The following is an 11,848-nucleotide window of genomic DNA, read 5'->3' as shown; positions in this document are numbered from 1 at the left end:
ATTTGCCTGTTTTGAAGGAGTTCTTCGCAACCGCTCAAATCGAGCATGGGACTATCAAATGCTTGATCAAGACAGAGGTCTACTCCTTCAATCAGAAGTTCTTCGCCAGCACATTTGATCTGCCCTCCAGGGGTTTGACAAAATGCACGGATCTTCCAGATGGTAACTGCTCTTATTGGTTGAAGGAGTTCTCAACTACTGATGCTCCGATCAAACTGCCGGCCCAGAAGACATCTCTCAAAGCTCCATTCAGGCTACTGACTAATATCGTGGCCAAGAATCTTCTGGCCAAGGCTGGATCTTACGACAAGGTGACGCTGGAGAAATTTCAATACATGGCTTGTATTGCCTCCAAGATCAACATAAACTGGTCAGACATTCTGTTCAATATTCTATGTGAAATGATCAGGGGCAAAGGGCAATCCGAGGGATTTGCTTTGCAAATCTGCCACATCTTGGGCGTCCTTGGAGTGGACTTTTCCAAGACTGAGCCTCTGCATCCCACCAAATGGCTCAACAAGTCTACGATTCTCAAATTCCTGAACAAGAAAGAGACTGCGGTCGACACCTTGCCCTCAACCGCAAAGGTTATTGCTATCCCTCAACCGCTTTCAACGGTTCCGGTTGTGGCCAAACCAGTCCATACCAAAAAGTCTGCCAAGCGTCAACTGATCATCGAATCTGACTCTGAAGATGAATCACGTGAGAATGTTCCACTGATTCAAGCTTTCAGCAAGTCATCCCCTTCGGTCTCCAAAGCAGCTGTGTCATCCACGCCTGCAGGCGAGAAGAAGAGGCAGCACAAGAAGCTAAAGTCTCTTTCTGGACTTGCTCCTACCCTGCCAACGGTCGAGACTACTACCGTTGTTGCTTCTACTGCTCCTCGTCCTACAAAGGGTGTGATAATCCGGGAAGGTGCCTCATCAGCTCCTGAGGTCACTCTAGCTGATCCCAAAGACAAAGGGAAAGGTGTGATGATCTACACACCCAAGGCTCAACCAGCAGCTACGATAGAACTCAATGTGATCATCTCTCACGTGCTCCGTACTGTCAAGCGTCATCTACAACGTTTTGACAGATGGCATCACTCCCGCACTCACTTGACACTCGCTCAAATATTTCCTAAATGGAAATCTCTAAACGTCATTGAGCAGAAGATGCTTCTATTTGCTGATACTGAAGACATCGTGGAGGCTCTGGGAAGAAGACATCTCATAGACTTGAAGCTTCGAGGAAGCCTGCTATCTCTGCTAATTAATGAGCGTGTCAAGAATTTCAAATCCAAGAGTCCTACCGCTGCCGATGACTTTGTGATTTTGACTGGACTACAGGATAGTCTACGTAAAATCACTCAACTACTTCAGCACTTCCAAGCTCTCAACAATGTCAAAACACCAGCTTCAGCAGCCTGTTTACAAGCTTATGTGCTGGAAGCACAAGTGATGATGAAAACCTTTCTCACTCAAGATCAGGGTGAAGAAGACGTCTATGCTCTCCCTTCTTCAGATGGGATTCTGACCGATCTCATCACTGCTGACCTCTTTCAATCATCTGCTCTAAGATCGAGTGTGGCAGCATCTTCATCGGTCGACCCCTCCTCAACCGCAGTCCAAGCAGTTACTCAACCGGAAGCAGTTGTGATTGCTCACTCCTCTCCAGTGACGACCGCTCACACTTCTCCCGGTCATTCACAAGATGTTTTAGAAGTGGTTGCACAAGAGATACCTGTCACCTCTGTGACAGAGGCTCCTTGCAGTAGTGAAGCAACAGTGCCCCCAACGGAGATATCAAGCACTATTGTATCACCTGCATCTCCAGAACAGCAAGTGACTGATGCTGATCCAGCACTTCAACCGTCTCCATCTACTGAAAATTTTATGGAAGATCTCATTATGGATGAACCAAGTGCTGATCCTGGTACTCCACCAACCATATTGGCTGCAGTCGAAACTATTATATCTCCAACTGTACCATTATTGGAAGGTCCATCGGGTAGCTCTCCAGCCAGTTCACCCGCACCACATCATCGTGAGTCTAGCCCGGTTTCACCAAGAAATGACCCAGAAGGGCAAATGCTTCAGACTGATGATTCTTTAATTGAAGCCATGGCCGCAGCTCTAGATCATACCTTGATAAATCGGCTTCATGAACTCATGCAAACGGTTAGGTCCTTCTCTCAAGACATAACAAACTCATCCTTATCGGTCGATAATTCACGCCAGACGATGATTCGGCATTTCGAGACCGTGTCTCGAGACCTTGCTCGTCTGTCCACAGAGATCACTAATCATCATCGCACTCAAATCAACACGCTCTCTACCGTCTCCGAACAAGTTATCCGATCCGAAAACCGCCTTCATAAGCAGTTGAATGATCGGATGGACACTATGCAAGCCACTCTACTTGCTCAAATCGATGCAAAAATAGACACTATGCAAGCCTGCCTTGGCACTCAACTCACTGAGGTCATCCTTCGACTCAACCAAGGTGATGCCAAAAAGGGGGAAGAAGAGCAACGTAGAGCAGCAGAGGCAAGAAGACGTGAAGAAGAGTCCAGAAGAAAAGAAGAAGCCGACAGAAGAAGAAGAGAAGGCGATAGGTCAGGAGGAGCCAGTTGGTTCAAAAGATGAACAACTTATCTCTTCTTTACTTATCGCAGCTGCATCTTATTTTTTTTCTGTAGGTGTAATAAAAATGCTTATTGTACTTAATGAAATTCATTCTCTCAATGAAGTTCATTTTAATGCTTTCATATTGTTCTTGGAGCACTTAAGTTTTGTCATCACCAAAAAGGGGGAAATTGTTGAATCCGATATTTTGGTGATAACAAACAACAACTCATTGTATAGGAATGTGCTGCCAACCATTGTATTTCAGGAATCTACTACAACTTCTACCGGAAGCTTGTCAACCGCCTTTGTCTCTCGACCGGTTGAAGTCACAAGCTTATCGACTGGTTATTCAAACCAGCAGAGGACAAATATCTCTACAGGTAGAATGCCAACTGCTTATCAGGATATCTCAAGACAAGTACCTGTGACAAGATGTTCTTTGCAAGATCTTTTATTAAAAGCAGAACCGGCGTGTCAGAAGATATGTTGACTCCTGCAATCGAGACAACAGGTTGCACCAAAATGGCAAAAACACAGAATGACTACAGATAAAGCATTCGACCGTTTATTCCAGTTTTGGACCCTGGAAGTTGTCTGCAGTGTACGATCTTCATGCAGAATCATCAATGCATTTATGAGCATTAAATGTGCATTCAATGCAGCATCAGAACGTTCAAAATAAAGACGTTGATGATTGACCTATATAAAGGGAAGATTGCTCAAGAAGAAAGAAAAAAAAAAGGGGTAGACAACAAAGAGAGACAAGCAATTCAGAAAAATCTCAATCAACTCAATCACTTGAATAATATCAAAAGTCCTCATCTGATATACTTGAGCACACTTACAAGATCATTCATTTGCTGCTCAAATAAACCCTCACCTACAGTTCACATATCTGATCGTCAAGGATCATCCTAGGGTTTTCAAGCCTCTCGACCGCTCTGCAGTTTGAGAAGCTCAACTCAACTATACTCATTGTTGAAGAGAATTGAAGCTACTCTGAAAGCTTCCACCAGTCTGATAAGAACTGAGAATCTTATCTGTGTAAATCTAGGAGTTTCGGATTAGGCATTGGATAAGTCCTAAGTCTGAAGTGGGTGTATTACAAGACGTTGTAATAACCAAAGTCTTCTAGTGAATTCCTTCCTAAGTGGAAGAAGGGGAGACGTAGAAGGATTAAGCCTTCGAACTTCCTTAAATCGTGCCTTAGTCTTTACTGCTATTTATCTTACATTCTGCTCATACATTGCATTATAAACTTTGCATCACTAAAACCTCTGAACTATTTCCGCACTATTTAAGTTGTTCAAACCGTTTTAGAAGTTGAGAAAACAGATTAAGTGTACTAAACCTCACTTGATCATTTCTAAAGAAGAAGAAGAAAAGTTTCAGAGTGTATTCACCCCCCCTCTACCCTCTGAACCGATCCCAACAAAATCATATATATTTAATAATCAATTACTTTACCTATTTAAAAGTGTGAATAAAATGATAAAATTTTACCATTGTGAAATAACATTTTTGTTGTTTCATTTACACTATAAGTAAGGTCATATAAAAATATATAGAGATATAAAAGTAAAAACAACATTTTAGTTAGAACATAAAAGTAAATAAATATTTTTATTATATTATATGTAAATATTAGTATCCATAAATATATTATACACTTTCATTAAATTGCAACTAATGGGTCCATTAATACGATTAAATAATTCAATTTTTAATTATTATTTTATAAAAATAAGTATTTTTTCATTTTTCACAATTTGTTTTTATTTATTTTGCACCTTATGTAATGTTATTCAATATAAAAATATATAAGAATAAGCGAAATTTAGTTTGTGGCTTAATTGAGTTGCAATTAATCAAATAGATAAATAAATTTTTAAAAAAATGAAAGAAAAAAAATTAAAAATTACGGTATTAATATAAAAAGTTAGAATTAAAAAAATATAATAATATAAATCTTGAAAAGAACAAAACTAAAAACTAAAATTTACGGTAATAATATTAAAAGTTAGAGTTAAAAACATATATTTACAAAATTAATGTAGGAGTATAAATTAAATTTATTACCTACCTAAAAATGTGAATAAAAAAAGTAAAATTTTATCATTGTGAAATCTATCTATCTATTACCTATCTAAAAAGTGTGAATAAAAAGGTAAAGTTTTATCATTGTGAAATAACAAATTTGCAATTTTATTTACACAAGGTCATATAAAAATATATAGGAATATAATACAAGTTAAATGAAAAATAATAAAAATAATATGCAAGTTACATGACTATAAATGAAAATTTATATACCAAAAGAGAACAAATAAAACTTGCGAGTTAAATGATCAAAATAAAAATAATATACAAGTGACATGATTAAAAATAAAAATTCATAATAATATGACTAAAAATGAAAACATTCACGTCACATGATTGAAAATACAATTCACCATTAACATGACTAAAAATGAAAAAAAAATCATTGTATTATTTTAGTTGATTTTCATAATAAATAATTAAAGGTTATATGATTTTTATTATAAAGCCGTGAAAATCTCAATAATTATAAAAAAATAATAAATAGATATATTATATAAACAAAGTGTCACAAAAAATAATCATTGTATTATTTTATTTTATTTTCATGATAAATAATTAAAATTTATATGATTTTTATATAAAACCGTGAAAATATCAATAATTATAAAAAATAATAAATAGATATATTATATAAACAAAGTGTCACCACGTGCGATCACGTGCATCGCACGTGCTATTTACTAGTAATTAAAATACAACTAAATCAAGATTGAGTTTGAATATGAAAGATTTGAAATCTATTGATTTAACTGTATTTCCAGTTTTTAAATAACTTAACACAAAAGAATAAAAATAAATTAAAGTCATCTTTACTTTTTTTATTTTTATTTTTTTGAAATCAAACGATTATATTAATAAACCAAATCTAACGCAATTACATCCGAAATAAGCGAAGACGAGGGTATAATCCCCCCTTCGAAACCAGACAAAGAGCCAGTTGTTCTTGCTAATGCATGAGCAACATGATTCGCTGATCTTTTAACAAAAACAAAAGAACAGGATTGTAAATCCCTAGCTAGATATTTACAGTCATCGACTATCAAACCAAGATGAGACAAATTTGGAGACGAATCTTGTAAAGCATTGATAACCAAAAGAGAGTCGGATTCAAATATAATATGAGAAAGTTGTTGTCTTTTAATCCAACGGAGTGCTTCTCGAATTCATTTTGCTTCAGCGATGGTTGGTTCATGAAAACCAAGTATTCGACCATGGATTTCTGCCAGAACAGTACCCCCAAAATTTCTTAACAAACATCCAAAGCCCATGTGAGGAGGTTTGGTTGAATTTTATTTATACTATAATTGAGTTAATTACAATAGATTTTTAATCCTAAGAATATTACAATCATTCAAAATTCATTTGTTTTTTCGAAGAAAGCCGCCTGTTGTGGCAGGGGTTAGGCGAACCCCGCCCACAGGGGCATAGACAAGTTGGTAAGGCTTGAGGTGACGTGTGAAGAGATTCTCCAGCATTGCGGGTTCGATCCTCGTGTAGAGCATATTTCCTGCTGAAATACTGTGGAGGTATGCTCTGGGGGTTGGTTATGTTGCTCCCTTCCTCAGGTCTCTGCTGCTCATGCACATCTTTTGATTTAACATCCACATGAGTCAATGAGCCTCTAACTCATATGGAATAGGGTCCCCTTCGAGGTCAACCCTTTTGGGTTAGACGGACCCCCTACCCGTTTATTAAATTAAAATAAAAAAATACAAGAGAGGGAAACTAGACCAAGACCTCTCGAGAAATTACTTGATCAAAACCAGTCCCAAAAAACAAGAATTTGAAAAGGCAAGCTAATAGTACAGCTGAAATTAAATATAAATGGAAGTTTGAACTCAGATATAAGGCAGACCCGTTCTGTCAAGTCTACATATCCCCTTTTGCTGCCCTTGAATTATCATCCTGATATAAAATGGCCGAACCCTTAGCCACTCCTAAATTAGCCAACTCATCCGCCGCATCGTTAGCTTCCCTAAGAACATGAGATTTCTTGACCGTCGAAGTGGATAAGATCCCCTGAATTTGTGTTAAGATATTGTTAAGTTTCCAACTGGTATTATCTGCATCAATGATTGCCAAAGAAGCCATCGAATCATCTTCCAACCACAAAGGAAACTGGTTAAAAAACTTGCAAACCTGCAGCCCCTTCAAAATAGCATTAAACTTTTCCCTCATACTAGTCCCTACGACCAATAGATAAGATAAATAGATAAGATAAACTCATTAATATGCAATATAATTGACCGCTTAAAATTCGGTTTAAAAATAATACTAGCAAGCGTACTAGGTCAAGTAATAGTAAGTGGACATAGAGTCCAAGTTTCGAACCCACAGAGACTGATTTTTGTGATTACCAAAATATAATTATTTAAACTTAATCTACACCAAGAAAAATAAATAAAGATTTGATAAATTCAACTAACAATTTAATTAAAATAAATTAAATTAAAATGAGAACACAACAAGGATTTGGGTAATGAATTCAATTAAGAAAACTTCGATCAAGGCGCACGCAGATATCGAAAAAATCATGCAAACATGTAATAAATCTAGGATCTAGATTAAATCTTAAATCACGGTGAATTCTTATAATTTATTTAACAGTCTATTTCTAGAACAATTAAATCTATTCAAAATATTGACGGATTAATTAATAATTCTAATCAAAATCAAATGCATTAGAGGCTATGAGAATTTAGTTTTTACCTAAAGTCGCACAATGAAATCGAATACTATTTTTAGTCAATTTAACCTTGTGTCAATTGTTGGAATGATCAAAATTAATTTTTAATCTTTCGACTTAGAATCAATTAACATGCAAGAAAATAATTGGCTAGAATATTCACAAGAACAAAATATAAATCCAACAATCAATAATCATAATAAAAATCTGAAAAATCTCAAATAAACATCCAAGTATTAAACCACAATTTTTTCGGCCCAATCTCATGGCCTCAATCGAAAAAAAACTACTACTCAAAATTAAACATAATTCCCAACTCGAGTTTTTCAACAAAAAATATGAATGAAAAATAACAATTCAAAGAAAGGAAGAAGATGTGAGAAATCTTCACTCCAAAGTGATGTAGTCGCCTCCTCTTTGTTTTAGGAACTCGAAACGTGTGGAACCCATAATCTGTTGGGAGATTTTATATTTATACACCCAAGATCATCAAATAATAAGTTTCCTTCCCGCACAAGGAATCTTCCCGAAATAGGACTTTGTACGTGTAGTAGTCCGGCTCCATTTTACAAGATTAAGTGATTTTAAACATGTTAGAATATGATATATAATTTTAAAAGTGACAAAAAAATGTTTAAGGAGTCTTTATTTGGTGAAAATAATTAGAAAATCAGAACTGGAACGTGCAAAAATGATAGGAATGGTCTCGGGGGTCTCAGACATTCCAAAAACAGCCAAACGAGTTCGGAAGGACCGAAGCAGTTTGGAGCATCCGGACCAGTTCGGACCGTCCAAACCCTGTTCGGACCGTTCAAACTCAACAGGGCCTAGGTGTCTAAGTGGATCGGACAAGTGGCGGTTCGAACCGTCTGAACTCCGCCTATAAATAGGGGTTCCGAGGGCCATATTTTCACACCAATTTCAGAACTTCTCTCTCGGTTTCTGCTTAGTTTTAGGTTTTTAAGGGTGATTCCAGCCTTCCTAGGCTCGGTCCGGAGGTAGGCCAAGCGCTCCAGGGTTTCAGCGGAGAAGTGCCCAAGTTCTAGGGCAGTCGTCATCAGCGGGCTGACGACAGACGTAGGTATAGCTTTGGCTCCTTATAGTAAATAGGGAGTATGCTATAGAGTAGTTAAGACTTTTAGAATAAGGTTATAATGCATGATTACTTTGCATTATAGTGTGGACTATAGTCTTGGATCTTAGAGCTGGTGTAGCTTGCCTAGTAGAACTAAGGTACGTAAGTACAGACAGAGATAGCCAGCTGAATATACATGTTTATATGTTGCATAATTATGTGTTGCATTATTTTCTGTCATGATATGCATGATATACTGTTCATGAGTTGTATGCGGCATTTGCATACCATGTTGATCATGTTATCCTTTTGAGATAGCCAGTTGTTCTAGGGTCGCTCAGCCCTAGGGTTGTTGTTATACGATCAGGTACCATGTGACACCCATTGGACCAACGGGGTAGCGTGTGCAAGTTACCCAGGACAGTGATATTCCAAGATCGATTTCATTATGTGTGCCACCCGCTGAATCTTCGAAGCAACGTGCTCATACTAGAGGCGCCTGTGTACAGAGCATGATTTTCCAGATATGATCCCAGTTATCCAGAGCATTCATAGTTCATGTTGCATGCATCATATAGACCTGTATATTCAATACTTTACGTACTGAGCGTTAGCGCTCACGTTCCTGCTTTTATCTCGGACACCCCATTCGACGGGACAGGTTTTGCAAGTGGGCCAGGAGCGAGTGAAGGGGTTGATCGGTGACCAGGACTTGGTAGCAAGGGTCTTCAGAGGGGTTCTAGATTAAGATTTTATTCGGTATTTATTCAATTTGGTTGTATTAAGATTTATTTTTCTTGGGTTGTATATTTAAGATTTTTCCGTTGTTATTTCTCTGATTACGTTGTTTAAGTTAAATGCATGCTTAAGCTTTTAATTAGTAGGTGATCACGGCGCGGGTCACTACAGTACGCGTTCGCGCTCGAGCGGCAAGAAGTTGCGCTCGAGCGCGAAACATTCTGCCATTTTTTATTTTTTTACCGAGGTCGCTCTAGCGGCAAGAAGTTGCGCTCGAGCGAGACACTTTCTGCCCGATTTTATTCAAAATTTCCAAATTCCTACAAAAAGCAACCCCAATGAGTGAAATGCACACACATGCTGTAAATCATGAATACAAATTATAAAACAATATGAATGTATGCAAAATAAATATAAAAACAACACCAAAATATACACACAAAATGCAGTTATCAACTCCTCCATACTTGAATTTTGCTCGCCCTCGAGCAAGACAAACAATGCAACAAACACATAATTAACACAAAAGTAGGAAAAATTCATGGGAATTAACAGCCTCCGAGAAGTTCCATTCACAACCAAAATCACTAATGTTCTCAACTTTTCATAATACACCTTCGGTTTAGCGTGAACGTGTGTGTATGCGATGTCATTCCAGTTCCATGCAACTAAGAAAGAATCCGTTTTAAGAATGTTTAGCGACCTATGATATATCACTGCAAATTTCACTCTTAAGTGTCCATTTCTTCCAACTATCTCTAACAAAACACACCTCCCTTGAAATAATCAATTGCACACCTCTGGATTTTACACTCGGGTTTGCTTTAGCCTCAATAATTACCCGAAAACATAGCCATAATTTTGATAGTATTAGGATTTTAATCCCCTCGAATATAGCCCAGATGGAGCATCAATCCCATATCGTCCGTAAACTTAGCCATGGATTGGTGATTAGAATTTCAAAATTAGGTGCGCCCAATATCATAAGTGTCATGTTAGAGACTCATCAAAATTCACAAAACACAATTAAGATCCACAAAACACTTATTGTTGTGCAATGATCAAACAGACAGAATATTCATCAAATCTTTTGCTACAATTCACTGTTCTAACATGAGTGCTTAAAAATATCCAAGGGTCAACCTACGGCTTCTCACGTCAAGTCAAGAACAACATTTTCACAAAATTTAATTTTCAACTTCAACATCATCATCGGTTCCCATTCATCATCCTACTCAACACCAATGCAAGACAAAACGAAAACACCCGAATGCAAACAACTAAAACAACAAAATGCAAGCACGAGAATAAGCAACACAAAATTCAATGAAGTAAACGCTAGAAACCCCCCATACTTAAACTAAATCATGGCCCTCAATGCACAACACATCAACAAAATGAGAACATAAACATGCTACAAAACTAAATGCAATACGAAAAATGAAAAATGAGACTCCCCTGGGTTACTCCTCCTATTCCTCTACTTATGGGGGTGCGCTAGTAACTTGAAATTCATGAGAAGGGGCAGCATACTGGTCATCCCTCGGCTCATGATCTCCACATATGGGAGGTGAGAAGTAGTCGCGTCCATGTACTCATTTTGATAATGAGCAAAAATGGTCAACTCTTTGACAGAATCAGGGAGGGAGCGACGATAGGGTTGAGGTGGTAGTGCGGCAGTGGCACTGGAGCTAGCTCCACCTCCCCTATGGAAATCCTTATCCCGCTTAGCTTCTTTGGTTGTTACATAGGTATCATTAACCGGTTTCATGGGCTGGAGCCACTCTTCATCCACCCGAACTTGCACTCCTGCTTGAATACATAATTTTGAAATAATTGATGGAAAGAATAAGCCCACAGACGGAGTATAGATCGACCCCTGGATCTCACTGTATATCACCCGACCCACATTGATTGTCCACTCTAGATACATTGCATAGAGTAGAATGGAGCGGCCGGTGTGCACATCACTTATATGGGAGACTGGCATCATCCTCCTTGCAACAAAAGCGTACCATGTGGCGGGTTCCAAGAGTAAAAAATGCTCCGAAAAGTTTTGGAAGGCAAAGGGGTCGTGCCACATAGCCCCTTCGTAACACAAATATTGGATGATCTCATTATAATCAGGATCGGTCTTCAAGCTCTAATAAAGCCCATCATCCACAAGAGGCATTTCAAGCAAAGATTTTAGCATATTTTCATAAAAAAAAACTAACTTTCCCCTCGCAAATGATTTTCCATCCTCGCGCTCGGCCGCATTAGCATAAAATTCATGGACAAAGGGTACTACGGCGGCCTTGGGCTGTCTACAATAGGTCTCCCAATGTCTACGCTCTAAATCAATTGCAACACCACTCTCGCAAATGTAAGCTTGATACCACACTCTAGAATGGGTGATCTATGAGGTTTGGCGTTATCGTACATTTTGATAGAGATACAAATTTTCCGGCAAATCCCGACGACGATGAAGAATCAACGGCGGGATGGCTTGAAAATTGGCCGATGAGACGAGCTTGCTTATGCTGCATATTGACGGAAAATAGGAAAAATCCGATGGCGATGCGGTGAAGGGGCGGCGACCAGTGATGAATAGGGGTAGCGCTCGAAGATCAGGGCGGCGGCCAATTTTTGGTG

Source organism: Henckelia pumila, chromosome 1 (genome assembly GCF_033568475.1).
Source record: "Henckelia pumila isolate YLH828 chromosome 1, ASM3356847v2, whole genome shotgun sequence".
NCBI classification, from domain to species: domain Eukaryota; kingdom Viridiplantae; phylum Streptophyta; class Magnoliopsida; order Lamiales; family Gesneriaceae; genus Henckelia; species Henckelia pumila.
The sequence above is the reverse complement of the archived record's forward strand: the minus strand, read 5'-3'. Positions refer to the sequence as shown.